This window comes from Pongo pygmaeus, chromosome 23 (assembly GCF_028885625.2).
Source record: "Pongo pygmaeus isolate AG05252 chromosome 23, NHGRI_mPonPyg2-v2.0_pri, whole genome shotgun sequence".
In the NCBI taxonomy this organism is placed as follows: domain Eukaryota; kingdom Metazoa; phylum Chordata; class Mammalia; order Primates; family Hominidae; genus Pongo; species Pongo pygmaeus.
This window is the reverse complement of record NC_085931.1, coordinates 43263667-43279708: the sequence shown is the minus strand read 5'-3', so window position 1 is coordinate 43279708 and position 16042 is coordinate 43263667. Positions and strand designations below refer to the sequence as shown.

Genomic DNA, 16042 nt, shown 5'->3' with positions numbered 1-16042 from the left:
TCATTTTGTGGACATAATGCTTTCCAGCTCATGGACAATACCTGTGATTTTCTGTGATCCCCACAAAGGAATTTGTGGGAGTTTTGCCCACTAGCCAGGAAGCATGGGCAAAGCAGGGGCTACAACCCATATTTTTCAGATCAGTGAATTTAAAATGTAGACATTTTGAGTGACTTGCCAAGAGTCACAACAGTTAGGAGTGATGGATATGGGATAAGAATGTAGCTGGTTAGGCCAGGCGCAGTGGGTCATACCTGTAATCCCAGCACTTTAGGAGGCCAATGTGGGTGGATTACCTGAGGTCAGGAGTTCAAGACCACCCTGGTCAACATGGTGAAACTCCATCTCTACTAAAAATACAAAGATTATCCGGGTGTGATGACGCATGCCTGTAGTCCCAGCTACTCGTGAGGCTGAGCAGGAGAATCACCTTAACCCAGGAGGCAGTGGTTCCAGTGATCCGAGATTGCGCCACTGCACTCCAACCTGCGTGACAGAACGAGACTCTGTCTCAAAACAAAACAAAAAAGAATGTAGCTGGTTCCCTGGGAACGGAGATCCCTGAACACCTGCATCCTGTAGATTTTGCCCTGGATGCTGAACCAAGAGCTCTTCTCAAAGCTTTGTCAAATCTACCTGCCCCAATATTTCTTCAGGAAGGTTGACGCCCTGGAGGAGGGGGCAGAAGCAAGAGAAGATCTCAAATTATAACACAGCCTTTTGCCTGCAGGTCTCTAACCCTACCCTAAAATCTGACAGTTTTCTTCAAACAAAGCCTCTCAAAAGGGCAAGTTCAATTGTGTTACCTCCTTCCCCAGCATCTTTGCACCATCAGCTACCTCGTGGGGAGCCTCCCCATGACCAGCTGACCACTCCAAGTGACCACTGTTTGGCTTGAGTCCCAAGCTGGCTCAGAACTGAGGACATTACAAACCAACTGCCACAAGATGGCTGTGCCAAGAATTAACTTCCCTTCCACTGACCAAGCCTAGATGAGCAGTTAATAGAAATTAACTGGGATGTGGCCTGCTGAGCTAGTGCTACATGGTTTAATGGATTGAATCTGTGACCCCCACTGTTTCACTGACTTCTGATCTCAGCAACTGTATGAGCAGCCTGGACTAAGGCCTGGCCGAGAATGGGAGGCAGCTGCTTTGGCACAGATTGTGCACCTTCCTGCTCATGTCCTTCCTCAGTAAGAATCAGTCTCTACTATTCAACGTCCTCGTGCATCCCTGGGCCCTGCTCAGGTAGAGGACAGAGCCCGTTTTCTTATTAGATGGACATCGTTACAGCCTGGAGAATCCATCAGGCCCTCCTTTCCTCTGTCACCAAATGTCCATTTCACCAATCCAGTGGCATTGTCCCTTCTCACCACTTTCCCAGGCATCATTCAAAGAGCCAGTGATCCTGTCGTCATCAACCCCGTGGTAATTCTGCCATGAAATTCCAGTTTCTTGTCTTTCTAGAACTCTCTAGACTCAGGCTGCTCTAACATGGCTTCAGAGGTTGACATCTACATTCAGAAGAGTTTGTCCTGTAATTCTCTTTTCCTGGAAAGTCTAACACACGTTTGGTATCAAGATTCTCCTGATCTGATGAAGGCAATGTGGGTGTGTTTCTTCTGTTATCTGTTCTCCAGAAGAGTGTGTACAAAGTTGGCATTAGGAAATAGTACATTTTTCTAGATTTGGGAAAAGGTTTAAGGCAACTAGCTTAATGGAAGATTTAAAAATACAAATTGATTAATCCAACAAAATTATAAAGCACGTTTATAAATTTATAGACAAAATGTTGGAGGAAGTAAAAAATATGAAGTAAATATATTGAGTACATGGTGACTGGCCCATCTGAAGAAACAGCAGTCAGAAGATCAAAATGGCCATAGCTCCTGAGCAGCAATTTAGATAGCACATCTTGAAGAAATCCTGTTACAAAACTGAGAGCACTACAGTTCCTATCAATAAAGCTGAGAGCTCTGCGATCGCTATGAATTTCAACCTCTCCACTCTCAGAGTGGCAGTTGAAATGGAAGGCAAGAGGTATACCCCCCACATTACCATGGCAACAGGTCCTACAAAATATTAAAGTGAACAGAGGCCACACCACACCACACTAGGGGGTCCAGCTGCTGCTATCTAAACAGGTATAGTTTTACAATTATGTCACTTAAGAATACATGTTTGGTTTTAAAGCCTGAATCCCAAGCCCACACATTATTATTTTCTGTTTATGAAAATCAATTACATGAGAAAAAAATGACCTGCTCCTCATATACAATTGATAATGAAATTTTCAGGGTCAAAAGGGACAAAGATAGCATGTTGAGAAAAAAAGAGATTCCATTCTTGATTGGAAATACCATCCCCCTCCTTTCTACTATTCCTGAGTTATCAGCCTTTTCTACATCATACAGTTTAAAATTTGTGCCAGACTAAATTTTTTTCAAGTAATAGAAACTAAATTTTTAGAACTTAGTGTCTTTCTGTAAGAATAGAATTAATTATGAAATTATATAAATCCTACTCATCACCTATATATAGTGCCTGTTTTATTTTTGTATGCAACTAAGTCTGTGTACTCAATTCTTTCTCAATTTCTGTGAGTTAGAAATTTCTGTTGCATTGTATATGTAAAATATTGGCTATTCCCTGAGTAATTTAAAAAAATAATCACTCTACATTTACCTGTGGATTGACCAAAAACATACAATGAATGCTTTTTTAAATGGAAGGATTTAGATAACTTCAAACTCCAAAATTAAACATGTGCTCTGGCTTATAATTCTATATGCAGTCACAGCCATTCTGTTGATCTGATCTTGATTATGAGCTATAGGAAGTTGATTGACAAACCCTCAAAAACGTGTGTCAATTAAAAATTTTAGGATAAAAACAAGAATTTTGCCATGAAAAGTTGGTACCCTTCAAGATGTGAACCACTTCAGTGCCAATCTCTATCACTGCTGATTCACCTCACATTTCTAGAACTAATGAATCAAATAGACCATTGATGAGGTATAAAAGTAAAAGTCCCTTAAGATAGGTAGTGCCATATTTTGTAAAGGAATTATCCAGTTGAGTGTCTCATTGAGAGGGTATGGGACAGAACAGGTGATATGACACTGTTGTAAGTAGAGGATTTTAATAATGCCCAGTTGGTTAGTAAACTGTGTGTGTCTTTGTGTGTGTGTTGTGCCAACAGCCCCTTTGCATGCCAGTTTTTGTCAGGCGCCTTTTACCGTGCTCAAGTGAAACTGACCCAGCACATCACATAAAGCCTGAAATCAAGGGTCTGCAAACAGTGGCCTCAGAAAGGCTGCTTATTTTCCACCTTTTATCTAGCTATAATTGACAAATAAATGTTGTATATATTTAAGGTGTTCAAACTGATGTTTAATATATGTGTGCACTGTGAAATGATCACTTCAAACTAGTTAACATATCCATTACCTCAAAGGAGTTACTGATTTTCTTTTTGAGGGGGCTGGGAAGCAGGTTAAGAAACCAAAGATCTGTCATTTTAGGAAATTTTAAGTATACAATTTAATGTTGTTAACTATAGTCGCCATGCTGTACATTTGCTCTCCAGAACTTATTCACCTTGTGTAATTAAGACTGTATACCCTTTGAAATATGACACCCCCTTTTCTCCCACCTTCAGTCTCTGGAAACCACAGTTCTATTCTCTGCTTCTATTAGTTTGTTTTAGATTCCACACATAAGTGAAATCTTGCAGTATTTGCCTTTCTGTGCTTATTTCTCTCTAGTATAACATCGTCCAGACTCATCCATGTTGTGGCAAATGGAGGGTTTGCTCCTTTTTTAGGGTGGAATAGTACTGCATTGTGTATATGTACCACACTTTCTTTGTCCTTTCATCTATTAATGGACACAGGTTATTTCCATGCCTGGCGATTGGGAATAGTTGCTGCAGTGAACATGGGGATGCAGACATCTCTTTGATATATTGATTTTTTTTTTTTTTTTTTTTTTGAGACAGAGTTTCACTCTTGCTGCCCAGCTGGACTGCGATGTCGCAATCTCGGCTCACTGCAACCTCTGCCTCCCGGATTCAAGCGATTCTTCTGCCTCAGCCCCCCTGAGTAGCTGGGATTAAAGGCACACGCCACCACGCCTGGCTAATTTTTTTTGTATTTTTAGTAGAGACAGGGTTTCACCATATTGGCCAGGCTGGTCTTGAACTCCTGACCTTGTGATCCGCTCACTTAGACCTCCCAAAGTGTTGGGATTACAGGCGTGAGCCACCGCACCTGGCCTAATTTTTGTATTCTTAGTAGAGACAGGGTTTCTCCATATTGGTTACCTAGTCTCGAACTCCCGACCTCAGATGATCTGCCTGCCTCAGCCTCCCAAAGTGCTGGGATTACAAGTGTGATGTATTGATTTTCTTTCTTTTGGATATATATCCAGAAATGGGATTGATGGATCATATGGCAGTTCTATTTTTAATTTTTTGAAGAACCTCTATACTGTTTTCCATAATGGCTGTACCAATTTACATTTTTACTATCAGTGTGCAAGTCTTCCGTTTTCTCCACATCCTCACCAACACTCATCTGCCATGTTTTTGATAACAGCCATTCCAAAAGGTGTGAGGTGATATCCCATTGAGGTTTTGATTTGTATTTCCCTGATGCTTAGTGACTTTGGGTACTTTTTCATGTACCTCTTGGCCATTTGTATGTCTTTTTTTTTTTTTTGAGAAATCTCTGTTTAGGTCCTTTGCCTATTTTAAATCAGGTTTTTTTTGCTATTGTGTTGTATAAGTTCCTTATATATTTTGGATATTCACTCCTTATCAGATGTATGGTTGGCAGGCGTCATCTCCAGTTCTGTAGGTACTGCTTTTTCATTTTATTTTCTTTGCTGTGGAGAAACTTCTTAGATGGATGCAACCTCACTTGTCTATTTTTACCGGTGCCTGTGCTTTTAGTGTCATATCCAAAAACAGCATTGCTCAAACCAATGTCAAGAAGCTTTTTCCTCATGTTTTCTTCTAGTAGTTTTAAGATTTCGGGTCTTGAAGTCTCTAATTAATTTTGAGTTGATTTGGAATATGGCAAGGAAGCCCTTGAAAGAGCCAGCACTAGGTTCAGTAGATCCCCCCTGTGGGGAACTGACTTGTGATAAGAGCGTCACTGTCTGGCCCCCACCATGCATCTACACAGTGACCAGGGCTGTGTCAGCAGGAGGAGGAGCACAGCACTGAGGATGTCATGGGAAAAGGAAGGAGGAAGGAACAGCCAATCAGGGTCAGGTATTACCAGGAGCGCACTTCAGAAAAAACAGTACATCCTACAGTGGCTGAATTACCATTGTTAATGTAGATGAGCACAGGTCCAAGAAAATGTTAGCTACATATAAAATGTTAGATGGGTCCAAGAAAAACGTTAGTCACAGTGATGAACAGTTGTCTTTTCAGTTCTGCATAGGACATAGGCCATTTATCAGTTGTGTTCCAATAAACACACACATTTTACTGTGGATAAAAGCTATTGCACTCCTATCATTTAGACAATCACATAATCCATTTGGTCACATCCAAATGTTTATTTAACTCATAAACTCCATAATACATTAAGTTGAACTTGCAGAGATAAAAATTAAAGCATTTGGAAATTGTTCTGAGAATATAGGACATACTGATAGGAAACAAAATATAAAACATGAGACTTGATGAGTTTGGTGATAATAAATACTCAGAACTCAACTTATATTCTAATTAATCTGATTAATGACAATAATGAAATATTCCATAGTTTTCTGCTATGACTTTGTGTAATACTTGTACCAAGTAGAAAGTTCCAAGTAATTTTTCTGACCCTGTTTTTTTTGCAGTGGGAGTTTATTTGGCCTCCCAGGATGGACTGGAACATCAGTAGTTCCCTGGTTCATCACAGGACAGATACTCAGGATGCCCTCATCACCATTAGGTGGAATTGAAGGAGCCGTAAGTTGAAAGCCAATTAGTTGTGACAAGTGACAATCTTTACATGCATAGAGTTATTGTATTCCAGCTATGTCATCCCTAGAACAAGCCATGAGTACACTCAAGCATGTACCACATCTTCAGAGATTTGAAGTTCTACCAGGAAAGACAAGTCCCAAATGGTCACTGTGCTTTGAGCTGAGGTAGAGAAAGGGTCCATTTTCCTGGTGACACAGCAGATGTGCCTGAGCCTGTGACATGGCAGTAGCCATGTGAGGACAGCGAGCTGGGGGTCATTTGGCCACCTCCCACCTCTCGGGAACCTGAGCAAGACATTGATGAAAATAAGAATTGAATGCTTCCTGAAGCCTTGGAGCTGAATACCAAATTGACGGCCACCACTGCTAGTGTGAGAAGATCCAGGATGACTGGTTTCAACACTGAGGCAACCCTTAGGCAACCTTTGTTAAATGTATTGATTGCGAATTTCCTTCATTCACCCCCACAGGCCATAATCACCATTTCTAGAGATCTGAGAAGGAAAAACAAACACACAGGCGTGGACTCAACATCTGCTGGAAGCTCCTCTGTCCTCCAGCTCAGCTGCTTCCACCAGAAGCTCAGGTCTTGTGGGGAAGGGGCACACAAGGGCCTTTTTTTTTTTTTTTTTTTTTTGTGAAATGGAGGCTCGCTCTGTCACCCAGGCTGGAGTCCAGTGGTGTGACCTCAGCTCACTGCAACCTCTGCCTCCCAGGTTCAAGCAGTTCTCCTGCCTCAGCCTCCTGAGTAGCTGATGAGGATCTTTCATTGGCAGTGTTCTCCCTCCTCTTCACACTTTGCCATGCCCCTTAACCTAATCTGATTTTGATTTGATTATAGCACAGAATGATGTTTTTATTGGTGATGTATCTCCAGTGAACTATACCTTTAGTAAAATCCTTCATCCTTGCAGTGTACTTTTTTAATATGAAAGTAAGACCAAATTGCCATTATATTAAATTAGATCTCACATACTAAATTTGCAAGGTTATTTGAGAGATTTTTCCATCAGTTGTCAATAAAGGCAGTTCTTGTAATATATGTTATATGCTTCAAGCTTTGCTTATAATCCTAAAATAAGATTGCACTTGCAGTATTGCAAAATGGTGTCAATTCATGTACATCAGACTCAAAGGTAAGAGGTGCATGCATCCCATTAGGGAAATTCTTGGTAATTGTATTTTTAGGTTCACGGTACATGTGCAGGTTTGTTATACAGGTAAATTCATGGCAAGGGAGTTTGCTGTACAGATTACTTATTTCTACTTGTTTATCTCCGGTTTTGAAAATTAATAACTCATAGGAATAACTGTCAGTTGTGACAAATGACCATTCAATTCTTCTTGAATTTTGGGTACTTCACAGAGTGTTAGGATAAAAGTCAAGAGTCAAAACCCAGGGAATATTTTCTTGTGGTACTTATGTTCTCAAATAGAAATTGTTACCCATGAAGTTAATGGTACTTTCTTTCATTTCTACTAACCCCTTTCTGAGTAGTGGGATCTTTACAGCTTTGTTTTCAAATTTCAAATAATTTGAATAAAATCTTATTATTGCTCACAAAATGAATTTTTTCTTTAAAAAAAGAGAGCTAATTTTGGTCAGCTTTAATATGATTCCTTGGTTGGGTGTGGTGGATCCTGCCTATATTCTTAGCACTTTGGGAGGCCGAGGCGGGCAGATTGCTTGAAGCCAGGAGTTTGAGACTAGCCTGGGCAACATGGTGAAACACTGTCTTTACAAAAAATACAAAAATTGTGCTGGTGTGGTGGTGTGCACCTGTAGTCTCAGGTCCTGTGGAGACCTGAAAGAGATTCAGAAATGCATTGATAATAATCTAGAAATACTACTGACCATTGTGAATGATTCCATACATATGTTTGAAAATAAAGAATATAGAGAAGATGAAAATGGAAAGATTATGCCAGTATCTACATTTGATATTGTTGTGCCCAGGGGTGTTAGAGAAAACGCCACACTTTGAAACGAATTAAGAGTCGTTTATTAAGCCGGCGGCCAAAGAGACGGCTAACACTCAAAATTGTCTCGGCCCCAAGGAAGGGGCTTGATTAACTTTTTATACCTAGGTTTAGGAAGGGGAGGGGAACTCAAATGCAATAATTCTACAGAAGTAAAAACATGCAAGAATCAAAAGCAAAATGGTTACAGAGAGATAAACAATTTAAAAGAAATGGTTATAAGAAGAGCAATGGTACCAGGTGCAAGGCTCTAAATCTTTCATTATAATTAGATATAGGGGGTATGCCTGACTCGAACTCAAGGCTTTATGTTGTTACCTCTTTGAGAAAAATCCTGGGAACTTCATACATTGTTGCTGCTAGTACCTTATCAGTTAATTGGGCTCCTTTGAAATGCTGAGGATCTGCTTACACAGGTCAACTTCTTGCGGAAGGGGGTTGGGTAAGGAGCCCTTAGTGTCTTGTAAATTAAGGGGTCTATTGGAGTTTGTCCGGCTTTCCTAGCTAGATAGAGTCTTATTTACATGAGAAGCAAGGCTAGGTGATTAAAGAGACAAGCAGGATAAAATTCAAAGTAACGAGTTAGAGTAAAAACAAGGTTAGGCATTTCAGCATGGATAAGTTAAAATCCACATTGAAACAGTTTGTGAGAGACTGGAGTGAAACTGGGAAAGCAGAACGGGATGCCCATTACCAGCCAATCATTAAAGAAATTTTAAAATTTTTTCCAAAAGAGAGATGGGATCTTTCTAAAGTAAACATTCTGGTACCTGGTGCTAGACTAGGAAGACTGGCCTGGGAAATAGCTATGTTAGGTCATGCTTGTCAAGGAAATGAATGGAGTTTTTTTTATGCTCTTTTCTTCCAACTTTGTACTCAACAGATGTTCTGAAATTAATAAACTTTATCCTTGGATCCATCAGTTTAGCAATAACTGGAGATCAGCTGATCAGATTTGACCCATCTTTTTGCCTGATGTTGACCCCCACAGTCTTCCTCCTGGTTCTAACTTTTCTATGACAGCAGGAGATTTTCAGGAGATTATTCAGAATGCAATACCTGGGACTGTATTGCTACCTGTTTCTTCACAGACACAGCTCACGATGTAACTGATTATATTGATACAATATGGAAGATACTCAAGCCAGGTAGAATTTGGATAAATCTAGGTCCTCTGCTGTACCACTTTGAAAATCTGGCAGATGAACTTTCCATAGAATTGAGGTATGGGGATATAAAAAACGTTCTGCAGTGTGGATTCAAGGTAGAGGTGGAAAAAGAATCTGTGTTGTCAACATACACTGTGAATGATCTCTCTGTGATGAAATACTACTATGAATGTGTCTTGTTTGTGGTCTTTAAGCCACAATAATGGTCTCAAGTGGTAACACCTGGAAAAAAGCTTCGTAAGAACAAATGCTGAAATAAACGACTCAAAATCCACTATCAGTGATGACAGGACACAACCTCAAATCAGTGGTCCCTTCTTACTCCTAACGAAATTTAGAAGTAGGGTCTGTTTTCTTTATATATGTTGCTTTTTCAGAAATACACTATGCCATGTGGATCTGAACTACACAAGTAACAATGGAGGAAATGTCTTGAAGTATACTTTTTCTTTGAAGCCCAAAATTGTGTTTCAGTAGGAAAAAAACCTCATCTACAGTGTTTTCATGAAGCTGTCCATTGCAAGTCTGCCGTATTAACGACTAATTGTATTGAAGTCCATAATCTTTTTTTGTCGTTTTGTATGCATTGCACATGTAACTTAGAGTCTAAGGATCCTCAGTTATATTCAACATCTGGAGTTGGGGCTTTGTTCATTTTCAATCTAAGAAAACTATGCGTAAAATGTGTCTTTTTTTCCCCCCCGTCAGAGACAGGATTCCGCTCTGTCTCCCAGGCCAGAGTGCAGTGGGACAATCATAGCTCACTGTAACCTCAAATTCCTGGCCTCAAGTGATCTTCCTGCCTTAGCCTCCCAAGTAGCTAGGACTGTAGGCATGTACCACCGCGCCTGGCCTGTGTCTATTCTTTTATCATTCAGATTAATTTAATTTTGTATTTTGTAGCTCAGATGAACTTAAAGAAGCATCAAACATTTCCATTTTTATGAAATGTTAAATTTAATAGCATCACAGGCTAGTAAAATACATTCAAGTAACTGGGAAATTATCAGGTCTTTCAGCCACAAAAAACTGAACACTTTAAGAAAGCATACTCATCATGGATCACTTTGAAATATATGAGATCTCAATATTCAAAGTGAGAAAAAGCCTTTATTAAAAGTAGTGCTAGGAAACGGAGAAAATAAGAATAAAATTTACCCTTTGAAATATATGATTTTCAGACTGAATGAATGCAGAGTTTGACAGTGTGATGTTGACAGTAATGTCTTGTCTTTAGATTATCTGGATTACGAAAGCAAGCACTTTTTTCATTAAAACAATTATGTACTAGGAAAAACTGTCATAATGGTATTAATGTTGGCAATACTGATTATGAAATTCAGGGATAAATTGCTGCCTATGGTCTGTGTCTTCAGTATTGTAAGCAGCAGCCATCATGTAATTTCAGATTAATACCAATTTTGTTCCCTGATAGATGGAACTTAAACAGTATATGCTGCTTTAAATTTCTACCTTTAGCAGATCTGTATTGGAGGGAGTTTTCCTTTGTATTTTTTAATGTTATTCTGTTTCCAGAAGCTTGGAAGGTAGAGATGACTAATATTTTAGCCTTTTCTTGGAGAAAAGGAAGAACTCTTGTTGAATATTTTCACAGATGATTGTGATTGCTTTAAATGACCTCTGTGGCAATTTAAATTAGATGAATTTAATCTCAGTAATGTGCTGGTCACATAAATGTCATGTTTTAATAGGAAAACTTACTTGTAAATCTTTAGACCTTTGTTGTCACTTAGGCTGGGGAGTCACTACCCTATTTGGCATCTTACTAGTTGGGAGGACCTTTTCTGTGTACAGTGATGTGACTTTTTGACCTTTATTCTCACTATGCAATAGAGAGTTTCATGCAGTTAATTTGACATGTCGAAATTGGGAAGTCTGTAACCTGTTTTTGTTTTTGTTTTTATTTTTTTAAGATTTCTCTTTTTCATGTCCCTCATTACTTAGCAGATGTTCATTTGGTGGGAATTCTTATTCACATGAATGCTTGAATTTAGTGGCAAGGAAGAAAAGACTCAAATTATTGTTTTTAAAGAAAAAAACTTGGAAACTACGTATTTTTAAGAAATCAATTGAACAGAAAGGAATGCATGGTGTTTTTGAATGGCCATGCTTTTTATTCACTGACTAGTATTTGCTTTTTTACAGCTTGTATCAAAAGAAATGATCTTTGTTTTTCTCACAGGCAAAAACAGGTTGACACTGGTGGGTTGGCTTTATTAATTAATTTTTTTCTATTAGGTTTTCTTTAATAATGTTACATTTCTAAATTATAGCACATGTTTTAGTTAATTCTGAAATCACTTCATTTATTGATTTATTCCTCATATCATGAATATTGTTTTTTAAATGTTCTATACAAATTTGCACCACTTTTTTTCTTAAAGCTTTTGCAGTTAATACATTCTAAACTTGAAAATGTGGTTATCAGTCAGTAATAGAAGTATCACTGGAGGATTTATTTAATTTTGTATTAATTTTAGTCCTAGCTACTAAAGTATGTAAGCCTTAAAGTTTAAAATGTTTTTCTTAAATTAGCTGTAGACACAAACATTTTCATATACTTCGTGAAATGGGAGGAGATAGTCCATTGTTCTTGTGGGTTTTTTTCTTTAATTTCTGTATTCTGAAGCAGTGCAGATATAGGGTACACTAATCAAGTGAGCAAGGCGCAATATGTACAATATAAGGAGAAGTTGTATAAATCTCAGTATAAAATTATAAAGTTTGTTAACTGTAAAATGTACTGTATTTATATGTAATTCTCATTCTAAAAGTTGCCATAAAAGCTGAATTGGAAGCTTCATGTCTGCATGAAATTTCCTATATTTTTAATGTGTATGATGAAATTAATTTTTCTTGAATATTAAAATCTGCCAATCGCTACAAAAAGAATACTAAAAATCTCATTTCTAGTTTTAATATGTTTTTGCAGGATATTTACATGGATTTAATATTGAAACCATTTATGTCTTGTCAATATCACATAAGAGACAGTTACTTAGATGCAATAAAAACAGGTGAATGACATGTACTTTCCTGCATCTTTGTTAGTGAATACGATTTTTAGAAGGGATTTTAATTAAAGTTTAAATAAGAGCTGGGGACATGGGGAATGAGAAATACACTCTTAAAAGTGTATGTGTGTATGCATTCTTATATTTGTGTGTGTCTATAGTAATGCTATCTGGAAACTAGTGCAATGAAAAAACACAAACAGGAGTGAACTGAGGCAAATGTGGCTCAGAAAGGTCTCTTTTGACCTTTAAACCTGACATTTCTTTGTGGATATCACACTGACTCATCTAATTTAATGTCACACGTTGAACCCAGCAATGTCTTTTCTTCCTATTGAAAACTAGCCTTCTCATCCTGTTTTCTTTAATCTATCACACAAGGTGAAGTCTATCCACCCTCACTGCCATAGCACTTACAAATATCACTGATACCATCTCTCCTTTCTGTTCACATTTTTACAGTCTCATTATTTATGTTGCTAAGTGTTTTCTTACACCTGTTTGAAGCCTACAGGTTAAGATGTGGGTGGAGATATATACTAATGACTTACTTATTAGATCTATAATGCCAGGGATGAGTTCAATATAACAAACCAGTGGAATGATTCTGCTTCTCTTCTGACTCACTCCTTAAAATGTATATTGAACAAAGGTGAAGTTAGAAAAGTTGTATTAGCATTGTTTTATTTTGCATGACTTAAAATGTGTTTTTCTAATTATTAATAATCTATCTAGTGCCTCAGACTTGATAATTGGGTTCATTAACAGAGCCTTGAAAAGTTTGGGTAGAGACCACAAAAATGTAGTAGCTATGCATGAAGATTAGCTGATAGTTTATCCATTAAGACTGCTTATGGATGTAAGCAATGAAAATCTAACTAACAGTAGCTAAGAGAAATAGAGATTTATGTTTTCATGTAGCATAGAGTCTGGAGGTTGGCAGCCTACAACTCTGTGATGCCATCAGCAACCCTACTTTTCTGCATTTCTTAAAATGGAATATTCTTAGAGTGTTGCTTTTACCGTCTTGTTTTTCTCATCATGCCTCCATCTGCTGTCATATCTCATCTGCCATCCAGATAGGAACAAGGGAAAAGGACTAAGGAAAAAGGCAAGGAGATATGTCAGCTGTGATTGTCCTTTTCTGTCAGGGTAGCAGTGTCTTCCCCAAAGGCCCCATCTAGCAGATTTCTGAGTATGTCTCTATGGCCAGAACTCTGTCTGGCACACATTCATTCTAAACTGGAAGGTAGTTAGGAAAAAGGAAGGTGTGGGGGTGTGAAATCACCTGCCGAAAGTGTCACAGTTGTGGCCAGTTTATTTCACAGTTTGAGATGACATGGTCATAAAGACCTTTGTCACCTTCAGAATGCAGCAAAGCATGAGAGAATATTAGAAGTCCGCTGAGAAAGAGAAGTTTTAGGATTACAGAAGTATTCAACAACCAACCATATAAGATCTGAAAGGGATGATTTTTTCAGTTCTGTGTTTGATTAAATGTACAAGAGCCATGGCTACGTGGCAGCGATTGGGGGAAAAAAAAACAAAACAAAAAACTTGGGAATAGCAGTTGTCAACAATGTGATCTAGCAGCCAGAAAGCTAGTTTTCTCGTGCTCTGTATTAATTGAAGTGAATATATTTTGACTCTAATTTTAAATATACCATTTTGTTCTGATGGGTGTTTTCATCTCCAGAATGTTATGCTCACATGTTTAGGAATCCAGATTTGAATCAGAATTATTATAATATTGAATAACTTTTATTGTGAAAGTATTTTCCAGTGGACACTATTAAATAAGCTTAATTTTAAATTTTATATGAAGAAGTAAATTACTTCTAAGTACTTCTATTTTTATTTTTAATTTACTAAGATTATTTTTATTAACTTTCACAAAGAAATTTTGGGTTGTTTTTGTTTATCTTAAAGTCTGTGGATTTCAGCTCCTGCCAGTGGTTTTTTTTTTCCTCTCTATAGTTACATCTACCAGGTCTCATTCACCTAGATTAGTTATTACAGACCTGATTATTGTCAAGATTTGCTTCTTCCATCATTATTTTGTTATAGATTTTATTCCGTGTGGTTTTAGGCTTCTACAGTGTTACTTGGTGGTGTTTCTACCAGGTCTAATTTTTCCTGGGTCAAATTTTTTTGTGTTCTTTGAAATCAAAAGGAAAGGTTCTTAAGTCAGTTCTTATATCTAAAGCAAATTTCATGTTTTAGATATAATGTGTAGCATTAGCCATTTGTGTAGCATTAGCCATTTTCAGTTTTATTTTATGCTAATTACTGCTACCATTTATTTAGCACATAGGGTTTGAGTTTGTATCATATACCAGGGACTGTACTAGCCACTGGTGATACACTGGTGAACAGAGCTTACTGTCTGCCTGGGGAGACAAAATAAAATGCTTGTAATAACAATAAAATTTCAAGTAGTGTTAAATGTCGGGGAAAAAATGAAGCGATCCAGGGAGATCTTTCTAACGAGAAGCAATTTAGGCAGAGACCTGAATATGCTCTTTACTCACATAGTTTCATAGTTCACTCAGGTGGAGGGAGTGAAATGTAAAAAGGGCATGAGTTGAAAACACGCTGGGTGTATTTGGAGAACAGCAAGAAAGGCAGCGTTAGGCAGAGTGCATTAGCAGAAGAACTGTAGGAAATGAAGAGGTTGGCAGGGGCAGAACAGAAGGGGCCATTTAGGCCACAGATAGGACTTCAGAATTACTCAGTTGTGGCAAGAAGCCTTTGGTAGGTTTTGAAGGATGCTCTCCAGGCATCACGTCCGTGAGCCTTCCCCACTGTTCACGGCTCTGTTGAAGACAGTGCTCTGTTGTCCCGGGATTCACGGTCCACCGGACTAAGCACTGGTCAGGCAGGGGAGGAAGAGCCATCACAAAGAAAGAGTTTCAGTGGATGAGTAGCTAGGAGTTCACCAAAGTGGGGAAAGGTCATCCCGGCAGAGAGAGAGCAGCGTAGGCAGAACCTCGGAGGAGGGAGGGGCTGAGGGGAACTGGGGAGCCCCGGGTCTTCTGCACCACAGGGTCCTGGCTCCTGGTCCCTCCTGGCCGCCCTTTCTCCTCTTTGTGGCTCCATCCTCATCTCCCTGATCTTAGAGACCAGGGCTCCTCCCTTTAACTTCTGTCTCATCTCCACCCACACCCCAGGGACCCCCACCCAGACCCACAGCTCCAATCCTGTCCACGTCCCGGTCTTTCTCCCGTGGTCTGTCTCCCTTGAATCCAGACTAGCTGTTCATTGCAGAGCTTGAGTCCTCAAGAGCAGCTCTTGGATACCCCATAGACACAGGAGACTGGCACATCCACGTCCCCACTGCCTCCTACCATCTGATTGGCTCCTCCCTTTCTTTCCTGTTTCACGTGTTCCATCAGCAATACCTTGAAAATGAAGCCAGAATCCATCCGCACTCACTCCTCCACTGAGACCAGCCCTCCTTGTCCGTCTTTGGCCAGGATGGAGGCAGCCGCCTCCACATGTCTCCTTGATGCCAGCCTTTGTCCCCGACAGCGGCAGGGTGATCTTTTAAAAACATTGTCAAGACCTGGCGATGGCCTCCTTTGTACTTAGGAATCAAAATGCTTTCCTTGGCCAACATGATCCCACCCCACCCCACTGTCCCTCTGTCCTCATCTCCCGACACTGGCACTTGGCTGCAGCCACACCAGCCCCACTGCTGTTCCCTCCACTGAGACCTCTCCCCTCCTGGATACCAGCAGGGCTCACACCTCCCTTCCACAGCCCCTGCTCAGGGTCACCCGATCAAAGGGGCCTTCTTTGGCCAAGGTTTACAAAATAGAAGCAGCCACCTGGTCCCGTCACTCTCCCTTTGTCCTCCTTCAGCTGC

At 39.3% G+C, this 16042-nt stretch overlaps 1 pseudogene; it reads left to right on the top strand.

Moving 5' to 3' along the window:
* Window positions 1–7852: 7852 nt before the first annotated feature.
* On the top strand, window positions 7853–12080 carry LOC129023271 (carnosine N-methyltransferase-like; annotated as a pseudogene).
* Window positions 12081–16042: the final 3962 nt, after the last annotated feature.